This window comes from Urocampus carinirostris, chromosome 1, assembly GCF_059441175.1.
Source record: "Urocampus carinirostris isolate Australia breed hairy pipefish chromosome 1, RoL_Ucar_1.0, whole genome shotgun sequence".
Classification (NCBI taxonomy): Eukaryota; Metazoa; Chordata; class Actinopteri; order Syngnathiformes; family Syngnathidae; genus Urocampus; species Urocampus carinirostris.
This window is the reverse complement of record NC_142349.1, coordinates 53,445,813-53,473,627: the sequence shown is the minus strand read 5'-3', so window position 1 is coordinate 53,473,627 and position 27,815 is coordinate 53,445,813. Positions and strand designations below refer to the sequence as shown.

Sequence of the window (27,815 nt, the reverse complement as noted above, 5' to 3'; positions counted from 1 at the left end):
AAAAAATACCAAAAAGTTTGCTGGAAGTAAAAAGCTTACAGCACCTGGTATTCCCAGGCGGTCTCCCATCCAAGTACTAACCAGGCCCGACCCTGCTTAGCTTCCGAGATCGGGCGTGTTCAGGGTAGTATGGCCGTAAGCGAAAGAAGAGGGAGAATTTTTAGTATTTATAATTACACCACGGAAGTTGCAACGCCACTGTGTGCCAAGAGGGGTAGCAAATTATAAAACAACAGTGGTTTAATATGTGCGTAATTCTTCATTTATCTGTTTTGCAAAAAGGTTGTGAAAGAATGCAAATCCGTCCAAAAGGGGCTGCTCCGAGGCCAGAAAAAATACCAAAAAGTTTGCTGGAAGTAAAAAGCTTACAGCACCTGGTATTCCCAGGCGGTCTCCCATCCAAGTACTAACCAGGCCCGACCCTGCTTAGCTTCCGAGATCGGACGAGATCGGGCGTGTTCAGGGTAGTATGGCCGTAAGCGAGAGAAGGGGGTGAATTTTCAGTATTTATAATCAACACCGCGGAAGTTGCAACCCCACTGTTTGCCAAGAGGGGTAGCAAATTATAAAACAACAATGGTTTAATATGTTCGTATTTCTTCATTTATTTGTTTTGCAAAAAGGTTGTGAAAGAATGCAAATCCGTCCAAAAGGGGCTGCTCCGAGGCCAGAAAAAATACCAAAAAGTTTGCTGGAAGTAAAATGCTTACAGCACCGGGTATTCCCAGGCGGTCTCCCATCCAAGTACTAACCAGGCCCGACCCTGCTTAGCTTCCGAGATCGGACGAGATCGGGCGTGTTCAGGGTAGTATGGCCGTAAGCGAAAGAAGAGGGTGAATTTTCAGTATTTATAATCAACACTGCGGAAGTTGCAACGCCACTGTTTGCCAAGAGGGGTAGCCATTTATAAAACAACAGGGGTTTAATATGTGTGTAATTCTTCATTTATTTGTTTTGCAAACAGGTTGTGAAAGAATGCAAATCCGTCCAAAAGGGGCTGCTCCGAGGCCAGAAAAAATACCAAAAAGCTTGCTGGAAGTAAAAAGCTTACAGCACCTGGTATTCCCAGGCGGTCTCCCATCCAAGTACTAACCAGGCCCGACCCTGCTTAGCTTCCGAGATCGGGCGTGTTCAGGGTAGTATGGCCGTAAGCGAAAGAAGAGGGTGAATTTTCAGTATTTATAATCAACACCGTGGAAGTTGCAACTCCACTGTTTGCCAAGAGGGGTAGCCATTTATAAAACAACAGGGGTTTAATATGTGTGTAATTCTTCATTTATTTGTTTTGCAAACAGGTTGTGAAAGAATGCAAATCCGTCCAAAAGGGGCTGCTCCGAGGCCAGAAAAAATACCAAAAAGCTTGCTGGAAGTAAAAAGCTTACAGCACCTGGTATTCCCAGGCGGTCTCCCATCCAAGTACTAAACAGGCCCGACCCTGCTTAGCTTCCGAGATCGGACGAGATCGGGCGTGTTCAGGGTAGTATGGCCGTAAGCGAAAGAAGAGGGTGAATTTTCAGTATTTATAATCAACACCGCGGAAGTTGCAACCCCACTGTTTGCCAAGAGGGGTAGCCATTTATAGAACAACAGGGGTTTAATATGTGCGTATTTCTTCATTTATTTGTTTTGCAAAAAGGTTGTGAAAGAATGCAAATCCGTCCAAAAGGGGCTGCTCCGAGGCCAGAAAAAATACCAAAAAGTTTGCTGGAAGTAAAAAGCTTACAGCACCTGGTATTCCCAGGCGGTCTCCCATCCAAGTACTAACCAGGCCCGACCCTGCTTAGCTTCCGAGATCGGACGAGATTTTTTTTTTTTTTTTTTTTCTTTATTCATATAAAAATACACATTTACAATACTCGTTTTGCAAAGGTTGTCCTAAAAACATTCAGGTAAAACATTTACAGTGCAGGCAGCCGTTATCACAAGAAAAAAACATTATTTAGTTAGTTCAAACAGGCACATTGATTACATCACATCTGGTAAAATTATTCTTACACCCTCCCAAGTTATTTGCACAAAAGGATTAGTAAGAACAAATATTTTGTTAAAAACCTCTAAAATTCCGTTATTATTAAAATAGACATACAGTGCTTCCATTATTCTTTTCAATTTGCTTTCAAACAGTTTGCATATATCCAGTTTCCGTCCTTTATTCTTCAAAACCGTTCTTCTTACCCACACTGTATGCCTAGCCACTGACAAAACTATATTGAGTGCCTGGTTATTTTTTCCTTTTTTACCTTGTATCATCCCAAATAAAAACACCTTCTCCCAATTTTCATCAACATACTGCTCATTCTGTCCAAAACCTTTCGTCATTTCCTTAAGCACTGCGGTCAGTTTTTTCAGTTCTTCACAGTTAAAGAACATATGCTTTAAGCCCTCTTTCTCCTTCTTGCATATTTTGCATGTTTCATCCCTCGCAAGTCCCATCTTAAAAAGTCTCATTTCATTAAAAACACAGTTGTGGGCTAAAAGGAAATCAAAATTTTCTAACGAAGGGCATTTCAAACCGGTTCTGATGTTTCTCCACACATCTTTTGTGTTAAAATCTACAAACATCTTTTCCCAATAAGAATTTGCTCTCGGTTGTATAAAAGCCATTTCTCTAAAAACAGAATAGAAGTCTTTTAAAACAAGAGCACTAAAAGGTGTCCCTGTGTCCTTCATCTCTATTCTCATTGGACCTTCCTCTTGTTTCTTTTCATTTCTTTCTATAATTGTCCACCATTCTTTAGGAACTGCTTTTTTTATTGTCATGTACTCATTCCTGATTTTTTCTTCATTTCATTCGTCTACTGTTGCACCAATCTCGTCAATGAAAGCCTGAAATGGCAAGAATCCCGGTCTGACCTCGTACAAAAGATCTCTGATTTTTCGGAATCCTGCGTCAAACCAGTGCTTGTAAAAGTTCCCTCCTCCAATTCGTAAATTCGGATTTAAGAACAAGGGTTGATTTAAAATTTCTTCCTTTCCCTCCGGTTTAAAAACTACATGTCCTATAAAATCACTCCAAGCCCTTAAAACTTCCCTATAAAAGTCTGGGATGCCGTTTGTCATATATTCTTTTGTTTTCATCCACAAGGCTGAAGGCCCCATTTTAAAAGTTTTGTCTAAAAAGTATTCCAGAATTCGTGTCGATTCTTTGTCTCCCTCCCTCATGAAATTTTTAACAGTTTTTATTCTTAAAGCCTTCAGTCTTATGGATGGATCGAGCAATCCCAGACTGCCCTCCTCCACCCTTCCAATCAGAGTCTCATAGGCTATTTTAGCTGGCTTACCATCCCAAATAAAATCAGTCACATACTGCTTCAGAGTTTTAACTGTGGGTAATGGCAAACACTCTGATCCAAGGACACTCCATATTTTGGATAAAAACAGTGTATTAAACAACTAAAATTTTTCCCTTCAGAGTAAGACTTCTCCTTTTCCAAAATGCCAATCTATTTCTTATTTTCCCGATTGTCTCCTCCCACATCAGTTTCGTAGTTTCTTTTTCATTTGGTCCTATTCTCACCCCCAGAATTTTAAGGTTATCTTTTACTTCTTTAAAAGGCAGTGTCCTTGACAAGGCGGTTTGCTTTCCTAATTTTAAAATCTCAGTTTTGCCAACATTCATCCGAGCTCCTGAACCCCGGCTGTATATTTCTATGGCATCCAACGCTTTAAAAATGCTGTGCTCATCTTTTAAAATTAGGGTTGTGTCATCTGCATATTGATAAATTTTGGTTTCTGTGTTAAAATTCTTAAAACCTTCAATCTTTACCCCTTTTATTCCATTGTCAGCATTGATCGCAAGTCCTAAAGGTTCTGCAACCAAAGAGTAAAGTATTGCTGATAGTGGACAGCCCTGTCTTATTGACCTGGTTAAAGGAATAAAATCTGTTAAAAAACCATTGCATTTGACACAACTCTTGGCATCAGCGTAGAGACATCTCAGACACCGGATTATGTTTTCTCCAAAATCAAATCTTTCTAAAACCGCAAATAGAAAATCGTGCTCTACCCTATCAAACGCTTTTTCTAAGTCTGCATTAATTAAAAAGCCACTGACTCCTGCCTTCTCCATGTACCAGACTTTGTCCCTCACACCATTAACTGTGTCTGAGATGTCTCTGCCTATTACCGCATAAGCCTGGTTAGTTTGGATGACTGTTGGTAAGACCCGCTTCAGTCTGTTTGCCATTATCTTCGCCAAAATCTTGTAGTCACAATTTAAAAGGCTTATGGGTCTAAAATTCTGCAGCTCTTCCCTGTCCCCTTTCTTTTTATATATAATTTTAATTAAACCTCTTGACATCCTTGAGCTGAGAGCCCCTCCTTTCCACACTTCTTCATACATTTGTCTTAAAACAGGAACAAGAGAACCTTTAAAAACCTTGTAAAATTCACATGGTAAGCCATCCAGACCAGGACTCCTGCCGTTTTTCATCTCATCTATGGCTCTCTCTATTTCTTCACTATTGATGTCTCTATTGCACATTGTTTTATCTTCCTTACTTACTTTACTCTTAATATTATTCAATAAAAAATCTTTTGCACCCTCTTCCACACCTTGTTTTGAAAATAAGTTGGTATAGAATCTTTTTATTTCCTTTAAAATATTGTCCTTATCTGTCAATCTCTTTCCTTCTCCATTTTTAATACATTTAATTTCTTCCGTTTTCTGTCTGTTTTTTTCTAGTTCAAAAAAGAACTTTGTGCATCGTTCGCCTTCAATCATATATTTCGCTCTACTTCTTATCATAGCTCCCTGGAATTTCTCTTCTTCTATTTTTTTAAGTTCATCTTCTATCTCCATAATTTTATTCGTGTTTTCATTTTTCCCATCACTTTGTTTTAGTTCCTCTTCTAGTTCTTTTCGTAACTTTTCTTCTCTCCCCCTTTCCTGTCTTCTCAGTTTTTTACAAAACAAAATCGAATGTCTTTTAATATCATACTTTAGATTGTCCCACCATATTCCCAAGTTACTTTCATACTTTGTCATGTTCTTTATGCTGTTCACAATTATATTTTCTATTTCCATTTGATAAAAAATGTCTTTTAAGACTTTTGTATTTAAAATCCATACCCCCGGCCCCTTCTCTATTTTATTCAGATCTATATTAAAAACAATAAAGTCATGATCACTAAAATTACATCTTCTGTAGTAAATACTTTTAAAATTCTCCATAAAACTACTTTTTGCCAAAACAATATCAATTCTGCTTTGCTTAATTTCATCTAAAACAATTTGTCTTCTGCTAAACTTTCTAACTCCTTTATTCCTTTCTCTCCATACATCTATTAAATCGAGTTCTTCCATTACCTGTATTAGTTCCTTTCTTCCCCTTTCTGCTCTAAAAACTATATTATCTGCCACATCTTCTTTCTGTAGTGCTATATTAAAATCCCCAGCAACCACAGTTTCCCCCCAAGCCTCGATTAGAACTTTTAATTTCATAAAAAATTCAACTTTCTCTTTCTCTTCATTCGGTGCATGTATGTTACAAACATTCATTTTCTCATTACCTTCTCCAACACTTATAGTTAGTATTTTTCCTTTTTTATCATTATATATTTCTGTTACTTCCTCAACCATATTCCTTTTAATTAAAAAAGCCACTCCTCTACCTCTTCCCTCACAATTATTAAATAAAACCTCCCCATCCCATCGTTTTCTAAAATCCTCCGCTATCACACTTGTCCAGTTCGTTTCTTGCAATAAAATAATATCATTTTTCTCAGTCTCTCTGATTAACTTCTGTAATTTTTCGGGATTCGCCCCTCCCCTCATGTTTATTGAAATAAAATTCCACCCCATTAAAATAATAAATGGCAATAAATAATTCAAGCCAACAAAATATTTAAGAAACATAAAACCAACCATTACTATGTACCACCATCATCCTGTAAAACCTCAAATCTCCCTCCAGTTATTTCTATTTGTTTTGCCTTTCTTCTTCTCTCCTGTGCTTGTAATACCTTGTCTATGTTAATACTTGGTTTCAACCTTTTCCTTTTGGTCGTAAAATTGCCCCACTTGTTTGAAATGTCACGGTTAATTTTTCCTTTTCCAACTTCATCCAATGATTCTTCTTTATTTAGTTCCTTGTGTGTCTGGGTCTCCTCCTCCCTCTGCCCCTTCTCCCCCATTGTTTCAGCCCCAATTATTCCAGTTAAAATCCCAATGTCCATGCCTGAGTCCTCGCGCTCTGAGTCTTGTTGTCTGGGGGGCTGAGCACAGGGGGGATCCTCTTCAGGTGTCGGTTCCTGGGAGGGACCCTCATCCCCCGCCTCTGATGCCACCATGTTTATCTCCAACTTGCTTACTTCTCCCTCTCCCTCAGCAGAAGAAACGCATGTACAGTGTATGAATGCACGGCAGCAATCAGGGCATCTGAGAGCGACGCATTCCCGGGCATAGTGACCCTGCTGTAAGCACTCCCTGCACGTAAACTCCGGACACTCCCGCAGCACGTGACCAGGGTTCATGCACAACCGGCAGATCTTCACCTGCCGGTCGTGAATCACCCGGCAGTACCGGGGACCGTTCGGAGTTTCAAATCTAGTGGAATACGGCAGGGAGGCTACATCTTTCGGGAATTTTACTTTAATGAATCTTGTTCCATCTTCAACGGACGTGCCCGGGTAGAAGCGCCGCCTCAATGGGAGGACAGGGTCCACTCTCCACCTCTGCAGCTTTTCCAACACCTCTTCATCTGTTATGAATGGGGGCAGTTGTAGGAAGGAGACCATAACTTCGTTAACTTGTAGTCTTTTAGTCTGAATTAGAACCCCTTTGCATAAGAGACCCCCATCTAAAATTTCACATGCCTCCTCATTTTCCAACGTCGCTTCATATTGTTTATTTTGTGTAGACCGTAGTACCAGTAGCTTCCCCGTACCCACCATCTTCTCGATTTCTTTAATTAAGTCAATTGGTGTTATGTTTTCAATCTCCTCTGTTTCCAAAAGCATTGTCAGTTCTTCCAAATATTTTCTTTGTCTTAGCCCTTTCACATTCTCCATATCTTTTTTTGTTTCTTGCTTATTTCTCTTTTCTCCATCACGCATGTTATATTCCTTCTTTCTCCTCATGTCCAATCCATTGTTCATTTTATCCGCATCATTATTCTGTCCTTGTACAATCATTTCAGTTGTTTTGTTAATTAATCCATTCATATTATTTCCATCCGCCTCACTTTCTTTCCCTCCATGCCGAGCTACCTTGTTGAAATCATTGTCTATACTCTTTTTCCTTGTATCCAGTCCGGTTTCATTCATAATTAGCAACTTTTTAAATACCTTGTTTGAATCACAGTCCATTGTCGTTGTCGGTTTTCCATTGTCCAGTTTCACTTCACTACATCCATCAGTTCCTGGGGGCAAATCCACAACACGCTTGCCCGCTTCCACTCCAAACTCGATGCCATGCGGTCTGTCCATTGTTTGTTCAAAAAAGAGAGAACCAAAAAAAGGCTCCCCAGACAGAAACTAAGTCTGCTGGGGACGCAAAAACGAAAATAAATAAATAAATAAATAAATAAATAAATCACTTAAACTTTTAAATAAACCTTCAAATAAATAAGAAAACCAACAAAGAATGGGGAGAGCCTTCCTCTCCCTACTGCAGCCATCAACTCACAAACACAAACCAGGAAGTGGGCGTGTTCAGGGTAGTATGGCCGTAAGCGAAAGAAGAGGGTGGATTTTCAGTATTTATAATCAACACCGCGGAAGTTGCAACTCCACTGTGTGCCAAGAGGGGTAGCAAATTATAAAACAACAATGGTTTAATATGTTCGTATTTCTTCATTTATTTGTTTTGCAAAAAGGTTGTGAAAGAATGCAAATCCGTCCAAAAGGGGCTGCTCCGAGGCCAGAAAAAATACCAAAAAGTTTGCTGGAAGTAAAAAGCTTACAGCACCTGGTATTCCCAGGCGGTCTCCCATCCAAGTACTAACCAGGCCCGACTCTGCTTAGCTTCCGAGATCGGACGAGATCGGGCGTGTTCAGGGTAGTATGGCCGTAAGCGAGAGAAGAGGGTGAATATTCAGTATTTATAATCAACACCGCGGAAGTTGCAACGCCACTGTTTGCCAAGAGGGGTAGCCATTTATAAAACAACAGGGGTTTAATATGTGTGTAATTCTTCATTTATTTGTTTTGCAAACAGGTTGTGAAAGAATGCAAATCCGTCCAAAAGGGGCTGCTCCGAGGCCAGAAAAAATACCAAAAAGTTTGCTGGAAGTAAAAAGCTTACAGCACCTGGTATTCCCAGGCGGTCTCCCATCCAAGTACTAACCAGGCCCGACTCTGCTTAGCTTCCGAGATCGGACGAGATCGGGCGTGTTCAGGGTAGTATGGCCGTAAGCGAGAGAAGAGGGTGAATTTTCAGTATTTATAATCAACACCGCGGAAGTTGCAACCCCACTGTTTGCCAAGAGGGGTAGCAAATTATAAAACAACAATGGTTTAATATGTTCGTATTTCTTCATTTATTTGTTTTGCAAAAAGGTTGTGAAAGAATGCAAATCCGTCCAAAAGGGGCTGCTCCGAGGCCAGAAAAAATACCAAAAAGCTTGCTGGAAGTAAAAAGCTTACAGCACCTGGTATTCCCAGGCGGTCTCCCATCCAAGTACTAACCAGGCCCGACCCTGCTTAGCTTCCAAGATCGGACGAGATCGGGCGTGTTCAGGGTAGTATGGCCGTAAGCGAGAGAAGAGGGTGAATTTTCAGTATTTATAATCAACACCGCGGATGTTGCAACCCCACTGTTTGCCAAGAGGGGTAGCAAATTATAAAACAACAATGGTTTAATATGTTCGTATTTCTTCATTTTTTTGTTTTGCAAAAAGGTTGTGAAAGAATGCAAATCCGTCCAAAAGGGGCTGCTCCGAGGCCAGAAAAAATACCAAAAAGTTTGCTGGAAGTAAAAAGCTTACAGCACCTGGTATTCCCAGGCGGTCTCCCATCCAAGTACTAACCAGGCCCGACCCTGCTTAGCTACCGAGATCGGACGAGGTCGGGCGTGTTCAGGGTAGTATGGCCGTAAGCGAGAGAAGAGGGTGAATTTTCAGTATTTATAATCAACACCGCGGAAGTTGCAACCCCACTGTTTGCCAAGAGGGGTAGCAAATTATAAAACAACAATGGTTTAATATGTTCGTATTTCTTCATTTATTTGTTTTGCAAAAAGGTTGTGAAAGAATGCAAATCCGTCCAAAAGGGGCTGCTCCGAGGCCAGAAAAAATACCAAAAAGTTTGCTGGAAGTAAAAATCTTACAGCACCTGGTATTCCCAGGCGGTCTCCCATCCAAGTACTAACCAGGCCCGACCCTGCTTAGCTTCCGAGATCGGACGAGATCGGGCGTGTTCAGTGTAGTATGGCCGTAAGCGAGAGAAGAGGGTGAATTTTCAGTATTTATAATCAACACCGCGGAAGTTGCAACTCCACTGTGTGCCAAGAGGGGTAGCAAATTATAAAACAACAGTGGTTTAATATGTGTGTAATTCTTCATTTATTTGTTTTGCAAAAAGGTTGTGAAAGAATGCAAATCCGTCCAAAAGGGGCTGCTCCGAGGCCAGAAAAAATACCAAAAAGCTTGCTGGAAGTAAAAAGCTTACAGCACCTGGTATTCCCAGGCGGTCTCCCATCCAAGTACTAACCAGGCCCGACCCTGCTTAGCTTCCGAGATCGGACGAGATCGGGCGTGTTCAGGGTAGTATGGCCGTAAGCGAAAGAAGAGGGTGAATTTTCAGTATTTATAATCAACACCGCGGAAGTTGCAACTCCACTGTTTGCCAAGAGGGGTAGCCATTTATAGAACAACAGGGGTTTAATATGTGCGTAATTCTTCATTTATTTGTTTTGCAAACAGGTTGTGAAAGAATGCAAATCCGCCCAAAAGGGGCTGCTCCGAGGCCAGAAAAAATACCAAAAAGTTTGCTGGAAGTAAAAAGCTTACAGCACCTGGTATTCCCAGGCGGTCTCCCATCCAAGTACTAACCAGGCCCGACCCTGCTTAGCTTCCGAGATCGGACGAGATCGGGCGTGTTCAGGGTAGTATGGCCGTAAGCGAAAGAAGAGGGTGAATTTTCAGTATTTATAATCAACACCGCGGAAGTTGCAACCCCACTGTTTGCCAAGAGGGGTAGCCATTTATAGAACAACAGGGGTTTAATATGTGCGTATTTCTTCATTTATTTGTTTTGCAAAAAGGTTGTGAAAGAATGCAAATCCGTCCAAAAGGGGCTGCTCCGAGGCCAGAAAAAATACCAAAAAGTTTGCTGGAAGTAAAAAGCTTACAGCACCTGGTATTCCCAGGCGGTCTCCCATCCAAGTACTAACCAGGCCCGACCCTGCTTAGCTTCCGAGATCGGATGAGATCGGGCGTGTTCAGGGTAGTATGGCCGTAAGCGAGAGAAAAGGGTGAATTTTCAGTATTTATAATCAACACCGCGGATGTTGCAACCCCACTGTTTGCCAAGAGGGGTAGCAAATTATAAAACAACAATGGTTTAATATGTTCGTATTTCTTCATTTATTTGTTTTGCAAAAAGGTTGTGAAAGAATGCAAATCCGTCCAAAAGGGGCTGCTCTGAGGCCAGAAAAAATACCAAAAAGTTTGCTGGAAGTAAAAAGCTTACAGCACCTGGTATTCCCAGGCGGTCTCCCATCCAAGTACTAACCAGGCCCGACCCTGCTTAGCTTCCGAGATCGGACGAGATCAGGCGTGTTCAGGGTAGTATGGCCGTAAGCGAAAGAAGAGGGTGGATTTTCAGTATTTATAATCAACACCGCGGAAGTTGCAACTCCACTGTGTGCCAAGAGGGGTAGCAAATTATAAAACAACAATGGTTTAATATGTGCGTAATTCTTCATTTATTTGTTTTGCAAACAGGTTGTGAAAGAATGCAAATCCGTCCAAAAGGGGCTGCTCCGAGGCCAGAAAAAATACCAAAAAGTTTGCTGGAAGTAAAAAGCTTACAGCACCTGGTATTCCCAGGCGGTCTCCCATCCAAGTACTAACCAGGCCCGACCCTGCTTAGCTTCCGAGATCGGACGAGATTTTTTTTTTTTTTTTTTTTCTTTATTCATATAAAAATACACATTTACAATACTCGTTTTGCAAAGGTTGTCCTAAAAACATTCAGGTAAAACATTTACAGTGCAGGCAGCCGTTATCACAAGAAAAAAACATTATTTAGTTAGTTCAAACAGGCACATTGATTACATCACATCTGGTAAAATTATTCTTACACCCTCCCAAGTTATTTGCACAAAAGGATTAGTAAGAACAAATATTTTGTTAAAAACCTCTAAAATTCCGTTATTATTAAAATAGACATACAGTGCTTCCATTATTCTTTTCAATTTGCTTTCAAACAGTTTGCATATATCCAGTTTCCGTCCTTTATTCTTCAAAACCGTTCTTCTTACCCACACTGTATGCCTAGCCACTGACAAAACTATATTGAGTGCCTGGTTATTTTTCCCTTTTTTACCTTGTATCATCCCAAATAAAAACATCTTCTCCCAATTTTCATCAACATACTGCTCATTCTGTCCAAAACCTTTCGTCATTTCCTTAAGCACTGCGGTCAGTTTTTTCAGTTCTTCACAGTTAAAGAACATATGCTTTAAGCCCTCTTTCTCCTTCTTGCATATTTTGCATGTTTCATCCCTCGCAAGTCCCATCTTAAAAAGTCTCATTTCATTAAAAACACAGTTGTGGGCTAAAAGGAAATCAAAATTTTCTAACGAAGGGCATTTCAAACCGGTTCTGATGTTTCTCCACACATCTTTTGTGTTAAAATCTACAAACATCTTTTCCCAATAAGAATTTGCTCTCGGTTGTATAAAAGCCATTTCTCTAAAAACAGAATAGAAGTCTTTTAAAACAAGAGCACTAAAAGGTGTCCCTGTGTCCTTCATCTCTATTCTCATTGGACCTTCCTCTTGTTTCTTTTCATTTCTTTCTATAATTGTCCACCATTCTTTAGGAACTGCTTTTTTTATTGTCATGTACTCATTCCTGATTTTTTCTTCATTACATTCGTCTACTGTTGCACCAATCTCGTCAATGAAAGCCTGAAATGGCAAGAATCCCGGTCTGACCTCGTACAAAAGATCTCTGATTTTTCGGAATCCTGCGTCAAACCAGTGCTTGTAAAAGTTCCCTCCTCCAATTCGTAAATTCGGATTTAAGAACAAGGGTTGATTTAAAATTTCTTCCTTTCCCTCCGGTTTAAAAACTACATGTCCTATAAAATCACTCCAAGCCCTTAAAACTTCCCTATAAAAGTCTGGGATGCCGTTTGTCATATATTCTTTTGTTTTCATCCACAAGGCTGAAGGCCCCATTTTAAAAGTTTTGTCTAAAAAGTATTCCAGAATTCGTGTCGATTCTTTGTCTCCCTCCCTCATGAAATTTTTAACAGTTTTTATTCTTAAAGCCTTCAGTCTTATGGATGGATCGAGCAATCCCAGACCGCCCTCCTCCACCCTTCCAATCAGAGTCTCATAGGCTATTTTAGCTGGCTTACCATCCCAAATAAAATCAGTCACATACTGCTTCAGAGTTTTAACTGTGGGTAATGGCAAACACACTGATCCAAGGACACTCCATATTTTGGATAAAAACAGTGTATTAACAACTAAAATTTTTCCCTTCAGAGTAAGACTTCTCCTTTTCCAAAATGCCAATCTATTTCTTATTTTCCCGATTGTCTCCTCCCACATCAGTTTCGTAGTTTCTTTTTCATTTGGCCCTACTCTCACCCCCAGAATTTTAAGGTTATCTTTTACTTCTTTAAAAGGCAGTGTCCTTGACAAGGCGGTTTGCTTTCCTAATTTTAAAATCTCAGTTTTGCCAACATTCATCCGAGCTCCTGAACCCCGGCTGTATATTTCTATGGCATCCAACGCTTTAAAAATGCTGTGCTCATCTTTTAAAATTAGGGTTGTGTCATCTGCATATTGATAAATTTTGGTTTCTGTGTTAAAATTCTTAAAACCTTCAATCTTTACCCCTTTTATTCCATTGTCAGCATTGATCGCAAGTCCTAAAGGTTCTGCAACCAAAGAGTAAAGTATTGCTGACAGTGGACAGCCCTGTCTTATTGACCTGGTTAAAGGAATAAAATCTGTTAAAAAACCATTGCATTTGACACAACTCTTGGCATCAGCGTAGAGACATCTCAGACACCGGATTATGTTTTCTCCAAAATCAAATCTTTCTAAAACCGCAAATAGAAAATCGTGCTCTACCCTATCAAACGCTTTTTCTAAGTCTGCATTAATTAAAAAGCCACTGACTCCTGCCTTCTCCATGTACCAGACTTTGTCCCTCACACCATTAACTGTGTCTGAGATGTTTCTGCCTATTACCGCATAAGCCTGGTTAGTTTGGATGACTGTTGGTAAGACCCGCTTCAGTCTGTTTGCCATTATCTTCGCCAAAATCTTGTAGTCACAATTTAAAAGGCTTATGGGTCTAAAATTCTGCAGCTCTTCCCTGTCCCCTTTCTTTTTATATATAATTTTAATTAAACCTCTTGACATCCTTGAGCTGAGAGCCCCTCCTTTCCACACTTCTTCATACATTTGTCTTAAAACAGGAACAAGAGAACCTTTAAAAACCTTGTAAAATTCACATGGTAAGCCATCCAGACCAGGACTCCTGCCGTTTTTCATCTCATCTATGGCTCTCTCTATTTCTTCACTATTGATGTCTCTATTGCACATTGTTTTATCTTCCTTACTTACTTTACTCTTAATATTATTCAATAAAAAATCTTTTGCACCCTCTTCCACACCTTGTTTTGAAAATAAGTTGGTATAGAATCTTTTTATTTCCTTTAAAATATTGTCCTTATCTGTCAATCTCTTTCCTTCTCCATTTTTAATACATTTAATTTCTTCCGTTTTCTGTCTGTTTTTTTCTAGTTCAAAAAAGAACTTTGTGCATCGTTCGCCTTCAATCATATATTTCGCTCTACTTCTTATCATAGCTCCCTGGAATTTCTCTTCTTCTATTTTTTTAAGTTCATCTTCTATCTCCATAATTTTATTCGTGTTTTCATTTTTCCCATCACTTTGTTTTAGTTCCTCTTCTAGTTCTTTTCGTAACTTTTCTTCTCTCCCCCTTTCCTGTCTTCTCAGTTTTTTACAAAACAAAATCGAATGTCTTTTAATATCATACTTTAGATTGTCCCACCATATTCCCAAGTTACTTTCATACTTTGTCATGTTCTTTATGCTGTTCACAATTATATTTTCTATTTCCATTTGATAAAAATTGTCTTTTAAGACTTTTGTATTTAAAATCCATACCCCCGGCCCCTTCTCTATTTTATTCAGATCTATATTAAAAACAATAAAGTCATGATCACTAAAATTACATCTTCTGTAGTAAATACTTTTAAAATTCTCCATAAAACTACTTTTTGCCAAAACAATATCAATTCTGCTTTGCTTAATTTCATCTAAAACAATTTGTCTTCTGCTAAACTTTCTAACTCCTTTATTCCTTTCTCTCCATACATCTATTAAATCGAGTTCTTCCATTACCTGTATTAGTTCCTTTCTTCCCCTTTCTGCTCTAAAAACTATATTATCTGCCACATCTTCTTTCTGTAGTGCTATATTAAAATCCCCAGCAACCACAGTTTCCCCCCAAGCCTCGATTAGAACTTTTAATTTCATAAAAAATTCAACTTTCTCTTTCTCTTCATTCGGTGCATGTATGTTACAAACATTCATTTTCTCATTACCTTCTCCAACACTTATAGTTAGTATTTTTCCTTTTTTATCATTATATATTTCTGTTACTTCCTCAACCATATTCCTTTTAATTAAAAAAGCCACTCCTCTACCTCTTCCCTCACAATTATTAAATAAAACCTCCCCATCCCATCGTTTTCTAAAATCCTCCGCTATCACACTTGTCCAGTTCGTTTCTTGCAATAAAATAATATCATTTTTCTCAGTCTCTCTGATTAACTTCTGTAATTTTTCGGGATTCGCCCCTCCCCTCATGTTTATTGAAATAAAATTCCACCCCATTAAAATAATAAATGGCAATAAATAATTCAAGCCAACAAAATATTTAAGAAACATAAAACCAACCATTACTATGTACCACCATCATCCTGTAAAACCTCAAATCTCCCTCCAGTTATTTCTATTTGTTTTGCCTTTCTTCTTCTCTCCTGTGCTTGTAATACCTTGTCTATGTTAATACTTGGTTTCAACCTTTTCCTTTTGGTCGTAAAATTGCCCCACTTGTTTGAAATGTCACGGTTAATTTTTCCTTTTCCAACTTCATCCAATGATTCTTCTTTATTTAGTTCCTTGTGTGTCTGGGTCTCCTCCTCCCTCTGCCCCTTCTCCCCCATTGTTTCAGCCCCAATTATTCCAGTTAAAATCCCAATGTCCATGCCTGAGTCCTCGCGCTCTGAGTCTTGTTGTCTGGGGGGCTGAGCACAGGGGGGATCATCTTCAGGTGTCGGTTCCTGGGAGGGACCCTCATCCCCCGCCTCTGATGCCACCATGTTTATCTCCAACTTGCTTACTTCTCCCTCTCCCTCAGCAGAAGAAACGCATGTACAGTGTATGAATGCACGGCAGCAATCAGGGCATCTGAGAGCGACGCATTCCCGGGCATAGTGACCCTGCTGTAAGCACTCCCTGCACGTAAACTCCGGACATTCCCGCAGCACGTGACCAGGGTTCATGCACAACCGGCAGATCTTCACCTGCCGGTCGTGAATCACCCGGCAGTACCGGGGACCGTTCGGAGTTTCAAATCTAGTGGAATACGGCAGGGAGGCTACATCTTTCGGGAATTTTACTTTAATGAATCTTGTTCCATCTTCAACGGACGTGCCCGGGTAGAAGCGCCGCCTCAATGGGAGGACAGGGTCCACTCTCCACCTCTGCAGCTTTTCCAACACCTCTTCATCTGTTATGAATGGGGGCAGTTGTAGGAAGGAGACCATAACTTCGTTAACTTGAGTCTTTTAGTCTGAATTAGAACCCCTTTGCATAAGAGACCCCCATCTAAAATTTCACATGCCTCCTCATTTTCCAACGTCGCTTCATATTGTTTATTTTGTGTAGCCCGTAGTACCAGTAGCTTCCCCGTACCCACCATCTTCTCGATTTCTTTAATTAAGTCAATTGGTGTTATGTTTTCAATCTCCTCTGTTTCCAAAAGCATTGTCAGTTCTTCCAAATATTTTCTTTGTCTTAGCCCTTTCACATTCTCCATATCTTTTTTTGTTTCTTGCTTATTTCTCTTTTCTCCATCACGCATGTTATATTCCTTCTTTCTCCTCATGTCCAATCCATTGTTCATTTTATCCGCATCATTATTCTGTCCTTGTACAATCATTTCAGTTGTTTTGTTAATTAATCCATTCATATTATTTCCATCCGCCTCACTTTCTTTCCCTCCATGCCGAGCTACCTTGTTGAAATCATTGTCTATACTCTTTTTCCTTGTATCCAGTCCGGTTTCATTCATAATTAGCAACTTTTTAAATACCTTGTTTGAATCACAGTCCATTGTCGTTGTCGGTTTTCCATTGTCCAGTTTCACTTCACTACATCCATCAGTTCCTGGGGGCAAATCCACAACACGCTTGCCCGCTTCCACTCCAAACTCGATGCCATGCGGTCTGTCCATTGTTTGTTCAAAAAAGAGAGAACCAAAAAAAGGCTCCCCAGACAGAAACTAAGTCTGCTGGGGACGCAAAAACGAAAATAAATAAATAAATAAATAAATAAATAAATAAAGCACTTAAACTTTTAAATAAACCTTCAAATAAATAAGAAAACCAACAAAGAATGGGGAGAGCCTTCCTCTCCCTACTGCAGCCATCAACTCACAAACACAAACCAGGAAGTGGGCGTGTTCAGGGTAGTATGGCCGTAAGCGAAAGAAGAGGGTGAATTTTCAGTATTTATAATCAACACTGCGGAAGTTGCAACGCCACTGTTTGCCAAGAGGGGTAGCCATTTATAAAACAACAGGGGTTTAATATGTGTGTAATTCTTCATTTATTTGTTTTGCAAACAGGTTGTGAAAGAATGCAAATCCGTCCAAAAGGGGCTGCTCCGAGGCCAGAAAAAATACCAAAAAGTTTGCTGGAAGTAAAAAGCTTACAGCACCTGGTATTCCCAGGCGGTCTCCCATCCAAGTACTAACCAGGCCCGACCCTGCTTAGCTTCCGAGATCGGGCGTGTTCAGGGTAGTATGGCCGTAAGCGAAAGAAGAGGGTGAATTTTCACTATTTATAATCAACACCGCGGAAGTTGCAACTCCACTGTTTGCCAAGAGGGGTAGCCATTAATAGAACAACAGGGGTTTAATATGTGCGTATTTCTTCATTTATTTGTTTTGCAAAAAGGTTGTGAAAGAATGCAAATCCGTCCAAAAGGGGCTGCTCCGAGGCCAGAAAAAATACCAAAAAGCTTGCTGGAAGTAAAAAGCTTACAGCACCTGGTATTCCCAGGCGGTCTCCCATCCAAGTACTAACCGGGCCCGACCCTGCTTAGCTTCCGAGATCGGACGAGATCGGGCGTGTTCAGGGTAGTATGGCCGTAAGCGAAAGAAGAGGGTGAATTTTCAGTATTTATAATCAACACCGCGGATGTTGCAACCCCACTGTTTGCCAAGAGGGGTAGCAAATTATAAAACAACAATGGTTTAATATGTTCGTATTTCTTCATTTATTTGTTTTGGAAAAAGGTTGTGAAAGAATGCAAATCCGTCCAAAAGGGGCTGCTCCGAGGCCAGAAAAAATACCAAAAAGTTTGCTGGAAGTAAAAAGCTTACAGCACCTGGTATTCCCAGGCGGTCTCCCATCCAAGTACTAACCAGGCCCGACCCTGCTTAGCTTCCGAGATCGGACGAGATCGGGCGTGTTCAGGGTAGTATGGCCGTAAGCGAAAGAAGAGGGAGAATTTTCAGTATTTATAATCAACACTGCGGAAGTTGCAGCGCCACTGTTTGCCAAGAGGGGTAGCCAATTATAAAACAACAGGGGTTTAATATGGGCGTAATTCTTCATTTATTTGTTTTGCAAACCGGTTGTGAAAGAATGCTGTATCCGTCCAAAAGGGGCTGCTCCGAGGCCAGAAAAACTACTAAAAAGTTTGCTGGAAGTAAAAAGCTTACAGCACCTGGTATTCCCAGGCGGTCTCCCATCCAAGTACTAACCAGGCCCGACCCTGCTTAGCTTCCGAGATCGGACGAGATCGGGCGTGTTCAGGGTAGTATGGCCGTAAGCGAAAGAAGAGGGTGGATTTTCAGTATTTATAATAAACACCGCGGAAGTTGCAACTCCACTGTGTGCCAAGAGGGGTAGCAAATTATAAAACAACAATGGTTTAATATGTTCGTATTTCTTCATTTATTTGTTTTGCAAAAAGGTTGTGAAAGAATGCAAATCCGTCCAAAAGGGGCTGCTCCGAGGCCAGAAAAAATACCAAAAAGTTTGCTGGAAGTAAAAAGCTTACAGCACCTGGTATTCCCAGGCGGTCTCCCATCCAAGTACTAACCAGGCCCGACTCTGCTTAGCTTCCGAGATCGGACGAGATCGGGCGTGTTCAGGGTAGTATGGCCGTAAGCGAGAGAAGAGGGTGAATTTTCAGTATTTATAATCAACACCGCGGATGTTGCAACCCCACTGTTTGCCAAGAGGGGTAGCAAATTATAAAACAACAGTGGTTTAATATGTGTGTAATTCTTCATTTATTTGTTTTGCAAAAAGGTTGTGAAAGAATGCAAATCCGTCCAAAAGGGGCTGCTCCGAGGCCAGAAAAAATACCAAAAAGCTTGCTGGAAGTAAAAAGCTTACAGCACCTGGTATTCCCAGGCGGTCTCCCATCCAAGTACTAACCAGGCCCGACCCTGCTTAGCTTCCGAGATCGGACGAGATCGGGCGTGTTCAGGGTAGTATGGCCGTAAGCGAAAGAAGAGGGTGAATTTTCAGTATTTATAATCAACACCGCGGAAGTTGCAACTCCACTGTTTGCCAAGAGGGGTAGCCATTTATAGAACAACAGGGGTTTAATATGTGCGTAATTCTTCATTTATTTGTTTTGCAAACAGGTTGTGAAAGAATGCAAATCCGTCCAAAAGGGGCTGCTCCGAGGCCAGAAAAAATACCAAAAAGTTTGCTGGAAGTAAAAAGCTTACAGCACCTGGTATTCCCAGGCGGTCTCCCATCCAAGTACTAACCAGGCCCGACCCTGCTTAGCTTCCGAGATCGGACGAGATCGGGCGTGTTCAGGGTAGTATGGCCGTAAGCGAGAGAAGAGGGTGAATTTTCAGTATTTATAATCAACACCGCGGAAGTTGCAACCCCACTGTTTGCCAAGAGGGGTAGCAAATTATAAAACAACAATGGTTTAATATGTTCGTATTTCTTCATTTATTTGTTTTGCAAAAAGGTTGTGAAAGAATGCAAATCCGTCCAAAAGGGGCTGCTCCGAGGCCAGAAAAAATACCAAAAAGTTTGCTGGAAGTAAAAAGCTTACAGCACCTGGTATTCCCAGGCGGTCTCCCATCCAAGTACTATCCAGGCCCGACCCTGCTTAGCTTCCGAGATCGGACGAGATCGGGCGTGTTCAGGGTAGTATGGCCGTAAGCGAAAGAAGAGGGTGAATTTTCAGTATTTATAATCAACACCGCGGAAGTTGCAACTCCACTGTTTGCCAAGAGGGGTAGCCATTTATAGAACAACAGGGGTTTAATAATAATAATAATAATAATAATAATATGTGTAATTCTTCATTTATTTGTTTTGCAAACAGGTTGTGAAAGAATGCAAATCCGTCCAAAAGGGGCTGCTCCGAGGCCAGAAAAAATACCAAAAAGTTTGCTGGAAGTAAAAAGCTTACAGCACCTGGTATTCCCAGGCGGTCTCCCATCCAAGTACTAACCGGGCCCGACCCTGCTTAGCTTCCGAGATCGGACGAGATCGGGCGTGTTCAGGGTAGTATGGCCGTAAGCGAAAGAAGAGGGTGAATTTTCACTATTTATAATCAACACCGCGGAAGTTGCAACTCCACTGTGTGCCAAGAGGGGTAGCAAATTATAAAACAACAGTGGTTTAATATGTGTGTAATTCTTCATTTATTTGTTTTGCAAAAAGGTTGTGAAAGAATGCAAATCCGTCCAAAAGGGGCTGCTCCGAGGCCAGAAAAAATACCAAAAAGCTTGCTGGAAGTAAAAAGCTTACAGCACCTGGTATTCCCAGGCGGTCTCCCATCCAAGTACTAACCGGGCCCGACCCTGCTTAGCTTCCGAGATCGGACGAGATCGGGCGTGTTCAGGGTAGTATGGCCGTAAGCGAAAGAAGAGGGTGAATTTTCAGTATTTATAATCAACACCGCGGAAGTTGCAACTCCACTGTTTGCCAAGAGGGGTAGCCATTTATAGAACAACAGGGGTTTAATATGTGCGTAATTCTTCATTTATTTGTTTTGCAAACAGGTTGTGAAAGAATGCAAATCCGTCCAAAAGGGGCTGCTCCGAGGCCAGAAAAAATACCAAAAAGTTTGCTGGAAGTAAAAAGCTTACAGCACCTGGTATTCCCAGGCGGTCTCCCATCCAAGTACTAACCGGGCCCGACCCTGCTTAGCTTCCGAGATCGGACGAGATCGGGCGTGTTCAGGGTAGTATGGCCGTAAGCGAAAGAAGAGGGTGAATTTTCAGTATTTATAATTAACACCGCGGAAGTTGCAACTCCACTGTTTGCCAAGAGGGGTAGCCATTTATAGAACAACAGTGGTTTAATATGTGTGTAATTCTTCATTTATTTGTTTTGTAAACAGGTTGTGAAAGAATGCAAATCCGTCCAAAAGGGGCTGCTCCGAGGCCAGAAAAAATACCAAAAAGTTTGCTGGAAGTAAAAAGCTTACAGCACCTGGTATTCCCAGGCGGTCTCCCATCCAAGTACTAACCAGGCCCGACCCTGCTTAGCTTCCGAGATCGGGCGTGTTCAGGGTAGTATGGCCGTAAGCGAAAGAAGAGGGTGAATTTTCAGTATTTATAATCAACACCGTGGAAGTTGCAACTCCACTGTTTGCCAAGAGGGGTAGCCATTAATAGAACAACAGGGGTTTAATATGTGCGTATTTCTTCATTTATTTGTTTTGCAAAAAGGTTGTGAAAGAATGCAAATCCGTCCAAAAGGGGCTGCTCCGAGGCCAGAAAAAATACCAAAAAGCTTGCTGGAAGTAAAAAGCTTACAGCACCTGGTATTCCCAGGCGGTCTCCCATCCAAGTACTAACCAGGCCCGACCCTGCTTAGCTTCCGAGATCGGACGAGATCGGGCGTTTTCAGGGTAGTATGGCCGTAAGCGAAAGAAGAGGGTGAATTTTCAGTATTTATAATCAACACCGCGGAAGTTGCAACTCCACTGTTTGCCAAGAGGGGTAGCCATTTATAGAACAACAGGGGTTTAATATAATAATAATAATAATAATAATAATTTCCTTGTATTGTCATTCTGTGTAACAATGTACACAGAACGAAATGTCGATTGCATCTGACCCGATGCAGCCGCAGCCAAGAGAGGGCGCCGCCGACCACTTTTTAAGTCTTAGGAATGACTCGGCCGGGGCGCGAACCCGAACCTCCCAGTCTGTAATTCTTCATTTATTTGTTTTGCAAACAGGTTGTGAAAGAATGCAAATCCGTCCAAAAGGGGCTGCTCCGAGGCCAGAAAAAATACCAAAAAGTTTGCTGGAAGTAAAAAGCTTACAGCACCTGGTATTCCCAGGCGGTCTCCCATCCAAGTACTAACCAGGCCCGACCCTGCTTAGCTTCCAAGATCGGACGAGATCGGGCGTGTTCAGGGTAGTATGGCCGTAAGCGAAAGAAGAGGGAGAATTTTCAGTATTTATAATCAACACCGCGGAAGTTGCAACGCCACTGTTTGCCAAGAGGGGTAGCCATTTATAAAACAACAGGGGTTTAATATGTGTGTAATTCTTCATTTATTTGTTTTGCAAACAGGTTGTGAAATAATGCTGTATCCGTCCAAAAGGGGCTGCTCCGAGGCCAGAAAAACTACTAAAAAGTTTGCTGGAAGTAAAAATCTTACAGCACCTGGCATTCCCAGGCGGTCTTCCACCCAAGTACTAACCAGGCCCGACCCTGCTTAGCTTCCGAGATCGGACGAGATCGGGCGTGTTCAGGGTAGTATGGCCGTAAGCGAAAGAAGAGGGTGAATTTTCATTATTTATAATCAACACAGCGGAAGTTGCAACGCCACTGTTTGCCAAGAGGGGTAACCATTTATAGAACATCAGGGGTTCAATATGTGTGTAATTCTTCATTTATTTGTTTTGCAAAAAGGTTGTGAAAGAATGCAAATCCGTCCAAAAGGGGCTGCTCCGAGGCCAGAAAAAATACCAAAAAGTTTGCTGGAACTAAAAAGCTTACAGCACCTGGTATTCCCAGGCGGTCTCCCATCCAAGTACTAACTAGGCCCGACCCTGCTTAACTTCCGAGATCGGACGAGATCTGGCGTGTTCAGGGTAGTATGGCCGTAAGCGAAAGAAGAGGGAGAATTTTCAGTATTTATAATCAACACTGCGGAAGTTGCAGCGCCACTGTTTGCCAAGAGGGGTAGCCAATTATAAAACAACAGGGGTTTAATATGTGTGTAATTCTTCATTTATTTGTTTTGCAAAAAGGTTGTGAAAGAATGCAAATCCGTCCAAAAGGGGCTGCTCCGAGGCCAGAAAATATACCAAAAACTTTGCTGGAAGTAAAAAGCTTACAGCACCTGGTATTCCCAGGCGGTCTCCCATCCAAGTTCTAACCAGGCCCGACCCTGCTTAGCTTCCGAGATCGGACGAGATCGGGCGTGTTCAGGGTAGTATGGCCGCAAGCGAGAGAAGAGGGTGAATTTTCAGTATTTATAATCAACACCGCGGAAGTTGCAACTCCACTGTTTGCCAAGAGGGGTAGCCATTTATAGAACAACAGGGGTTTAATATGTGCGTAATTCTTCATTTATTTGTTTTGCAAACAGGTTGTGAAAGAATGCAAATCCGTCAGAAAGGGGCTGCTCCGAGGCCAGAAAAAATACCAAAAAGTTTGCTGGAAGTAAAAAGCTTAGAGCACCCGGTATTCCCAGGCGGTCTCCCATCCAAGTACTAACCAGGCCCGACCCTGCTTAGCTTCCGAGATCGGACGAGATTTTTTTTTTTTTTTTTTTTTTTTTTTTAATATGTTCGTATTTCTTCATTTATTTGTTTTGCAAAAAGGTTGTGAAAGAATGCAAATCCGTCCAAAAGGGGCTGCTCCGAGGCCAGAAAAAATACCAAAAAGTTTGCTGGAAGTAAAAAGCTTACAGCACCTGGTATTCCCAGGCGGTCTCCCATCCAAGTACTAACCAGGCCCGACCCTGCTTAGCTTCCGAGATCGGACGAGATTTTTTTTTTTTTTTTTTTTTTTTTTTTTAATTTTCTAAGTGTACAGAGACCCCTCGCTACTTCACGCTTCGGTTCCTCTAAAAAACAAACAGGCACATTGATTACATCACATCTGGTAAAATTATTCTTACACCCTCCCAAGTTATTTGCACAAAAGGATTAGTAAGAACAAATATTTTGTTAAAAACCTCTAAAATTCCGTTATTATTAAAATAGACATACAGTGCTTCCATTATTCTTTTCAATTTGCTTTCAAACAGTTTGCATATATCCAGTTTCCGTCCTTTATTCTTCAAACCCGTTCTTCTTACCCACACTGTATGCCTAGCTACTGACAAAACTATATTGAGTGCCTGGTTATTTTTTCCTTTTTTACCTTGTATCATCCCAAATAAAAACATCTTCTCCCAATTTTCATCAACATACTGTTCATTCTGTCCAAAACCTTTCGTCATTTCCTTAAGCACTGCGGTCAGTTTTTTCAGTTCCTCACAGTTAAAGAACATATGCTTTAAGCCCTCTTTCTCCTTCTTGCATATTTTGCATGTTTCATCCCTCGCAAGTCCCATCTTAAAAAGTCTCATTTCATTAAAAACACAGTTGTGGGCTAAAAGGAAATCAAAATTTTCTAACGAAGGGCATTTCAAACCGGTTCTGATGTTTCTCCACACATCTTTTGTGTTAAAATCTACAAACATCTTTTCCCAATAAGAATTTGCTCTCGGTTGTATAAAAGCCATTCCTCTAAAAATAGAATAGAAGTCTTTTAAAACAAGAGCACTAAAAGGTGTCCCTGTGTCCTTCATCTCTATTCTCATTGGACCTTCCTCTTGTTTCTTTTCATTTCTTTCTATAATTGTCCACCATTCTTTAGGAACTGCTTTTTTTATTGTCATGTACTCATTCCTGATTTTTTCTTCATTACATTCGTCTACTGTTGCACCAATCTCGTCAATGAAAGCCTGAAATGGCAAGAATCCCGGTCTGACCTCGTACAAAAGATCTCTGATTTTTCGGAATCCTGCGTCAAACCAGTGCTTGTAAAAGTTCCCTCCTCCAATTCGTAAATTCGGATTTAAGAACAAGGGTTGATTTAAAATTTCTTCCTTTCCCTCCGGTTTAAAAACTACATGTCCTATAAAATCACTCCAAGCCCTTAAAACTTCCCTATAAAAGTCTGGGATGCCGTTTGTCATATATTCTTTTGTTTTCATCCACAAGGCTGAAGGCCCCATTTTAAAAGTTTTGTCTAAAAAGTATTCCAGAATTCGTGTCGATTCTTTGTCTCCCTCCCTCATGAAATTTTTAACAGTTTTTATTCTTAAAGCCTTCAGTCTTATGGATGGATCGAGCAATCCCAGACCGCCCTCCTCCACCCTTCCAATCAGAGTCTCATAGGCTATTTTAGCTGGCTTACCATCCCAAATAAAATCAGTCACATACTGCTTCAGAGTTTTAACTGTGGGTAATGGCAAACACTCTGATCCAAGGACACTCCATATTTTGGATAAAAACAGTGTATTAACAACTAAAATTTTTCCCTTCAGAGTAAGACTTCTCCTTTTCCAAAATGCCAATCTATTTCTTATTTTCCCGATTGTCTCCTCCCACATCAGTTTCGTAGTTTCTTTTTCATTTGGTCCTATTCTCACCCCCAGAATTTTAAGGTTATCTTTTACTTCTTTAAAAGGCAGTGTCCTTGACAAGGCGGTTTGCTTTCCTAATTTTAAAATCTCAGTTTTGCCAACATTCATCCGAGCTCCTGAACCCCGGCTGTATATTTCTATGGCATCCAACGCTTTAAAAATGCTGTGCTCATCTTTTAAAATTAGGGTTGTGTCATCTGCATATTGATAAATTTTGGTTTCTGTGTTAAAATTCTTAAAACCTTCAATCTTTACCCCTTTTATTCCATTGTCAGCATTGATCGCAAGTCCTAAAGGTTCTGCAACCAAAGAGTAAAGTATTGCTGACAGTGGACAGCCCTGTCTTATTGACCTGGTTAAAGGAATAAAATCTGTTAAAAAACCATTGCATTTGACACAACTCTTGGCATCAGCGTAGAGACATCTCAGACACCGGATTATGTTTTCTCCAAAATCAAATCTTTCTAAAACCGCAAATAGAAAATCGTGCTCTACCCTATCAAACGCTTTTTCTAAGTCTGCATTAATTAAAAAGCCACTGACTCCTGCCTTCTCCATGTACCAGACTTTGTCCCTCACACCATTAACTGTGTCTGAGATGTTTCTGCCTATTACCGCATAAGCCTGGTTAGTTTGGATGACTGTTGGTAAGACCCGCTTCATTCTGTTTGCCATTATCTTCGCCAAAATCTTGTAGTCACAATTTAAAAGGCTTATGGGTCTAAAATTCTGCAGCTCTTCCCTGTCCCCTTTCTTTTTATATATAATTTTAATTAAACCTCTTGACATCCTTGAGCTGAGAGCCCCTCCTTTCCACACTTCTTCATACATTTGTCTTAAAACAGGAACAAGAGAACCTTTAAAAACCTTGTAAAATTCACATGGTAAGCCATCCAGACCAGGACTCCTGCCGTTTTTCATCTCATCTATGGCTCTCTCTATTTCTTCACTATTGATGTCTCTATTGCACATTGTTTTATCTTCCTTACTTACTTTACTCTTAATATTATTCAATAAAAAATCTTTTGCACCCTCTTCCACACCTTGTTTTGAAAATAAGTTGGTATAGAATCTTTTTATTTCCTTTAAAATATTGTCCTTATCTGTCAATCTCTTTCCTTCTCCATTTTTAATACATTTAATTTCTTCCGTTTTCTGTCTGTTTTTTTCCAGTTCAAAAAAGAACTTTGTGCATCGTTCGCCTTCAATCATATATTTCGCTCTACTTCTTATCATAGCTCCCTGGAATTTCTCTTCTTCTATTTTTTTAAGTTCATCTTCTATCTCCATAATTTTATTCGTGTTTTCATTTTTCCCATCACTTTGTTTTAGTTCCTCTTCTAGTTCTTTTCGTAACTTTTCTTCTCTCCCCCTTTCCTGTCTTCTCAGTTTTTTACAAAACAAAATCGAATGTCTTTTAATATCATACTTTAGATTGTCCCACCATATTCCCAAGTTACTTTCATACTTTGTCATGTTCTTTATGCTGTTCACAATTATATTTTCTATTTCCATTTGATAAAAATTGTCTTTTAAGACTTTTGTATTTAAAATCCATACCCCCGGCCCCTTCTCTATTTTATTCAGATCTATATTAAAAACAATAAAGTCATGATCACTAAAATTACATCTTCTGTAGTAAATACTTTTAAAATTCTCCATAAAACTACTTTTTGCCAAAACAATATCAATTCTGCTTTGCTTAATTTCATCTAAAACAATTTGTCTTCTGCTAAACTTTCTAACTCCTTTATTCCTTTCTCTCCATACATCTATTAAATCGAGTTCTTCCATTACCTGTATTAGTTCCTTTCTTCCCCTTTCTGCTCTAAAAACTATATTATCTGCCACATCTTCTTTCTGTAGTGCTATATTAAAATCCCCAGCAACCACAGTTTCCCCCCAAGCCTCGATTAGAACTTTTAATTTCATAAAAAATTCAACTTTCTCTTTCTCTTCATTCGGTGCATGTATGTTACAAACATTCATTTTCTCATTACCTTCTCCAACACTTATAGTTAGTATTTTTCCTTTTTTATCATTATATATTTCTGTTACTTCCTCAACCATATTCCTTTTAATTAAAAAAGCCACTCCTCTACCTCTTCCCTCACAATTATTAAATAAAACCTCCCCATCCCATCGTTTTCTAAAATCCTCCGCTATCACACTTGTCCAGTTCGTTTCTTGCAATAAAATAATATCATTTTTCTCAGTCTCTCTGATTAACTTCTGTAATTTTTCGGGATTCGCCCCTCCCCTCATGTTTATTGAAATAAAATTCCACCCCATTAAAATAATAAATGGCAATAAATAATTCAAGCCAACAAAATATTTAAGAAACATAAAACCAACCATTACTATGTACCACCATCATCCTGTAAAACCTCAAATCTCCCTCCAGTTATTTCTATTTGTTTTGCCTTTCTTCTTCTCTCCTGTGCTTGTAATACCTTGTCTATGTTAATACTTGGTTTCAACCTTTTCCTTTTGGTCGTAAAATTGCCCCACTTGTTTGAAATGTCACGGTTAATTTTTCCTTTTCCAACTTCATCCAATGATTCTTCTTTATTTAGTTCCTTGTGTGTCTGGGTCTCCTCCTCCCTCTGCCCCTTCTCCCCCATTGTTTCAGCCCCAATTATTCCAGTTAAAATCCCAATGTCCATGCCTGAGTCCTCGCGCTCTGAGTCTTGTTGTCTGGGGGGCTGAGCACAGGGGGGAT

General features: G+C 40.4%; 27 non-coding genes and 4 pseudogenes across 27 annotated transcripts; all 31 read right to left on the bottom strand.

Moving 5' to 3' along the window:
- Positions 1–32: 32 nt before the first annotated feature.
- On the bottom strand, positions 33–141 carry LOC148375639 (5S ribosomal RNA; annotated as a pseudogene).
- Positions 142–362: 221 nt separating this feature from the next.
- LOC148375638 (5S ribosomal RNA) lies at positions 363–481 on the bottom strand. The gene has a single exon (XR_015849173.1). It is a non-coding gene; the product is annotated as a 5S ribosomal RNA (ribosomal RNA).
- Positions 482–703: 222 nt separating this feature from the next.
- LOC148375637 (5S ribosomal RNA) lies at positions 704–822 on the bottom strand. The gene has a single exon (XR_015847401.1). It is a non-coding gene; the product is annotated as a 5S ribosomal RNA (ribosomal RNA).
- A 222-nt stretch (positions 823–1,044) lies between these two features.
- On the bottom strand, positions 1,045–1,153 carry LOC148375636 (5S ribosomal RNA; annotated as a pseudogene).
- A 222-nt stretch (positions 1,154–1,375) lies between these two features.
- LOC148375635 (5S ribosomal RNA) lies at positions 1,376–1,494 on the bottom strand. The gene has a single exon (XR_015847464.1). It is a non-coding gene; the product is annotated as a 5S ribosomal RNA (ribosomal RNA).
- A 6,403-nt stretch (positions 1,495–7,897) lies between these two features.
- On the bottom strand, positions 7,898–8,016 carry LOC148375634 (5S ribosomal RNA). The gene has a single exon (XR_015847566.1). It is a non-coding gene; the product is annotated as a 5S ribosomal RNA (ribosomal RNA).
- A 222-nt stretch (positions 8,017–8,238) lies between these two features.
- Positions 8,239–8,357, bottom strand: LOC148375633 (5S ribosomal RNA). The gene has a single exon (XR_015847565.1). It is a non-coding gene; the product is annotated as a 5S ribosomal RNA (ribosomal RNA).
- A 222-nt stretch (positions 8,358–8,579) lies between these two features.
- LOC148375632 (5S ribosomal RNA) lies at positions 8,580–8,698 on the bottom strand. Its single transcript, XR_015847513.1, has one exon. It is a non-coding gene; the product is annotated as a 5S ribosomal RNA (ribosomal RNA).
- Positions 8,699–8,920: 222 nt separating this feature from the next.
- LOC148375631 (5S ribosomal RNA) lies at positions 8,921–9,039 on the bottom strand. The gene has a single exon (XR_015847799.1). It is a non-coding gene; the product is annotated as a 5S ribosomal RNA (ribosomal RNA).
- Positions 9,040–9,261: 222 nt separating this feature from the next.
- On the bottom strand, positions 9,262–9,380 carry LOC148375630 (5S ribosomal RNA). Its single transcript, XR_015847910.1, has one exon. It is a non-coding gene; the product is annotated as a 5S ribosomal RNA (ribosomal RNA).
- Positions 9,381–9,602: 222 nt separating this feature from the next.
- On the bottom strand, positions 9,603–9,721 carry LOC148375629 (5S ribosomal RNA). The gene has a single exon (XR_015849172.1). It is a non-coding gene; the product is annotated as a 5S ribosomal RNA (ribosomal RNA).
- A 222-nt stretch (positions 9,722–9,943) lies between these two features.
- On the bottom strand, positions 9,944–10,062 carry LOC148375628 (5S ribosomal RNA). The gene has a single exon (XR_015849171.1). It is a non-coding gene; the product is annotated as a 5S ribosomal RNA (ribosomal RNA).
- Positions 10,063–10,284: 222 nt separating this feature from the next.
- LOC148375627 (5S ribosomal RNA) lies at positions 10,285–10,403 on the bottom strand. The gene has a single exon (XR_015847776.1). It is a non-coding gene; the product is annotated as a 5S ribosomal RNA (ribosomal RNA).
- A 222-nt stretch (positions 10,404–10,625) lies between these two features.
- LOC148375626 (5S ribosomal RNA) lies at positions 10,626–10,744 on the bottom strand. Its single transcript, XR_015847423.1, has one exon. It is a non-coding gene; the product is annotated as a 5S ribosomal RNA (ribosomal RNA).
- Positions 10,745–17,149: 6,405 nt separating this feature from the next.
- On the bottom strand, positions 17,150–17,258 carry LOC148375625 (5S ribosomal RNA; annotated as a pseudogene).
- A 222-nt stretch (positions 17,259–17,480) lies between these two features.
- LOC148375624 (5S ribosomal RNA) lies at positions 17,481–17,599 on the bottom strand. Its single transcript, XR_015849451.1, has one exon. It is a non-coding gene; the product is annotated as a 5S ribosomal RNA (ribosomal RNA).
- Positions 17,600–17,821: 222 nt separating this feature from the next.
- On the bottom strand, positions 17,822–17,940 carry LOC148375623 (5S ribosomal RNA). Its single transcript, XR_015849170.1, has one exon. It is a non-coding gene; the product is annotated as a 5S ribosomal RNA (ribosomal RNA).
- Positions 17,941–18,163: 223 nt separating this feature from the next.
- On the bottom strand, positions 18,164–18,282 carry LOC148375622 (5S ribosomal RNA). Its single transcript, XR_015849169.1, has one exon. It is a non-coding gene; the product is annotated as a 5S ribosomal RNA (ribosomal RNA).
- Positions 18,283–18,504: 222 nt separating this feature from the next.
- Positions 18,505–18,623, bottom strand: LOC148375621 (5S ribosomal RNA). The gene has a single exon (XR_015847559.1). It is a non-coding gene; the product is annotated as a 5S ribosomal RNA (ribosomal RNA).
- A 222-nt stretch (positions 18,624–18,845) lies between these two features.
- Positions 18,846–18,964, bottom strand: LOC148375620 (5S ribosomal RNA). Its single transcript, XR_015849168.1, has one exon. It is a non-coding gene; the product is annotated as a 5S ribosomal RNA (ribosomal RNA).
- Positions 18,965–19,186: 222 nt separating this feature from the next.
- LOC148375619 (5S ribosomal RNA) lies at positions 19,187–19,305 on the bottom strand. The gene has a single exon (XR_015849167.1). It is a non-coding gene; the product is annotated as a 5S ribosomal RNA (ribosomal RNA).
- A 222-nt stretch (positions 19,306–19,527) lies between these two features.
- LOC148375618 (5S ribosomal RNA) lies at positions 19,528–19,646 on the bottom strand. Its single transcript, XR_015849406.1, has one exon. It is a non-coding gene; the product is annotated as a 5S ribosomal RNA (ribosomal RNA).
- Positions 19,647–19,890: 244 nt separating this feature from the next.
- On the bottom strand, positions 19,891–20,009 carry LOC148375617 (5S ribosomal RNA). The gene has a single exon (XR_015849450.1). It is a non-coding gene; the product is annotated as a 5S ribosomal RNA (ribosomal RNA).
- Positions 20,010–20,231: 222 nt separating this feature from the next.
- On the bottom strand, positions 20,232–20,350 carry LOC148375616 (5S ribosomal RNA). Its single transcript, XR_015849449.1, has one exon. It is a non-coding gene; the product is annotated as a 5S ribosomal RNA (ribosomal RNA).
- Positions 20,351–20,572: 222 nt separating this feature from the next.
- On the bottom strand, positions 20,573–20,691 carry LOC148375615 (5S ribosomal RNA). The gene has a single exon (XR_015849447.1). It is a non-coding gene; the product is annotated as a 5S ribosomal RNA (ribosomal RNA).
- A 222-nt stretch (positions 20,692–20,913) lies between these two features.
- Positions 20,914–21,022, bottom strand: LOC148375614 (5S ribosomal RNA; annotated as a pseudogene).
- A 222-nt stretch (positions 21,023–21,244) lies between these two features.
- Positions 21,245–21,363, bottom strand: LOC148375613 (5S ribosomal RNA). Its single transcript, XR_015847326.1, has one exon. It is a non-coding gene; the product is annotated as a 5S ribosomal RNA (ribosomal RNA).
- Positions 21,364–21,759: 396 nt separating this feature from the next.
- On the bottom strand, positions 21,760–21,878 carry LOC148375612 (5S ribosomal RNA). Its single transcript, XR_015847509.1, has one exon. It is a non-coding gene; the product is annotated as a 5S ribosomal RNA (ribosomal RNA).
- Positions 21,879–22,101: 223 nt separating this feature from the next.
- Positions 22,102–22,220, bottom strand: LOC148375611 (5S ribosomal RNA). The gene has a single exon (XR_015847967.1). It is a non-coding gene; the product is annotated as a 5S ribosomal RNA (ribosomal RNA).
- Positions 22,221–22,442: 222 nt separating this feature from the next.
- Positions 22,443–22,561, bottom strand: LOC148375610 (5S ribosomal RNA). The gene has a single exon (XR_015847921.1). It is a non-coding gene; the product is annotated as a 5S ribosomal RNA (ribosomal RNA).
- A 222-nt stretch (positions 22,562–22,783) lies between these two features.
- LOC148375609 (5S ribosomal RNA) lies at positions 22,784–22,902 on the bottom strand. The gene has a single exon (XR_015848017.1). It is a non-coding gene; the product is annotated as a 5S ribosomal RNA (ribosomal RNA).
- Positions 22,903–27,815: the final 4,913 nt, after the last annotated feature.